This window comes from Cynara cardunculus, assembly GCF_001531365.2.
Source record: "Cynara cardunculus var. scolymus isolate 2C chromosome LG 2, CcrdV1, whole genome shotgun sequence".
Classification (NCBI taxonomy): domain Eukaryota; kingdom Viridiplantae; phylum Streptophyta; class Magnoliopsida; order Asterales; family Asteraceae; genus Cynara; species Cynara cardunculus.
The window spans coordinates 8266590-8267894 of NC_037529.1; the positions used below are offsets into that span (position 1 = coordinate 8266590).

The 1305-nt window shown below is 41.1% G+C and overlaps 1 non-coding gene across 1 annotated transcript; it reads left to right on the top strand.

The window, feature by feature from the left end:
* The first annotated feature begins 895 nt into the window (after positions 1–895).
* Positions 896–1002, top strand: LOC112508360. Its single transcript, XR_003068733.1, has one exon. It is a non-coding gene; the product is annotated as a small nucleolar RNA R71 (small nucleolar RNA).
* Positions 1003–1305: the final 303 nt, after the last annotated feature.

A 1305-nucleotide genomic window follows, 5' to 3' on the forward strand; every position in this document is an offset into this window, starting at 1 on the left:
AGTCAACCCCTTCCCACTCCTAAGGGTCACTGCTTTCACATGTTCCTTTCCTAAGGCTCTCGGGACTTCTGTGTTACTAGGCAAAGTACCAAGGACTTTATTGGTCTGATTGAGTGCAAGTTGACTGACTTGGGTTTCCAGATTTCTGATAGCCGCACTTGGCTGATTAAAAAAAGATTGATTTTGAGAGTTTTGTTGGGTTATCAAAGCTTGATTTTGAGCTTGAGCATGCGCAAATAACCCTTTTATCATTGCTTCCAAAGAAGATGATAAATCAGCCTGTGGAGGTGGCTTGTTTTGAAAAGGTGGTTGTGAATTCTGAAAACCTTGTTGGTGATTCTGAGAGTTAAAACTGTTTCCATGATGTTGAGGTTGGAAATTGGAAGTTTCTTGTTGTTTATGGACTGGTGGATTTAAACTTGGACTGTTCCAGGAAAAGTTCGGATGTTGTTTCCAACTGGTGTTGTAATTGTTGGAATAGGGGTTAGCTCTGTTATGAACATAATTTATTGATTCAGAATTATGAGTATAATGTTCATATGAATGATCCCCACCACAACACACACACTGCACAGATAGGACTGTTGGGACAGGTGTATTAGCAGCTTGCTGTCCTCCCTGACCAGAAGTTAAATTTTTCAGCATGTTGGTCATGGAGGTAAGCTAAGCTGTTAATGCAGTATATGCATCTACATCATGTATCCCAACAGTCTTTTTATGTGATTGAGCACGTGGGTCAGCCCAGTGCCCATTGTTGGCTGATATCTTTTCCAGGATTTCATATCCTTCATTATAGGTCATAGTTGTGAAGGCTCCGCCTACAATCGCATCGAGCATTTGTTTTGCCATGGGATTTAACCCACTGTAAAACGTCTCAAGTTGAATACAATACGGAATGTCATGGTGTGGGCATTTCCTTAACAGCTCTTTAAACCTTTCCCACGCGTCAGGAACAGCCTCATCATCCATTTGTTTAAAAAGACAGATTTCATTCCTGGACTTAGCGTTCCTTGTTGGTGGGAAATATTTTCGCAAAAAAATTTCCGCCATGTTACTCCACGACGGCACAGAACCCGGAGTTAAAGAATTAAACCATGTTTTTGCCCGATCCCTCAATGAAAGAGAAAAAAAGTGAGTCTTAGAGCGTCATTTGACACTCCCGGGATCAGGAAAGCATCAGTGATTTCCATTAAAGATTTTAAATGGGAATGTGGGTCCTCCGAAGGTAATCCGACAAATTGGCCATTCGTTTGCAACATGTGAAACATTATCGGTTTTAGTTCAAAATGGAGAGCGGTCATATGT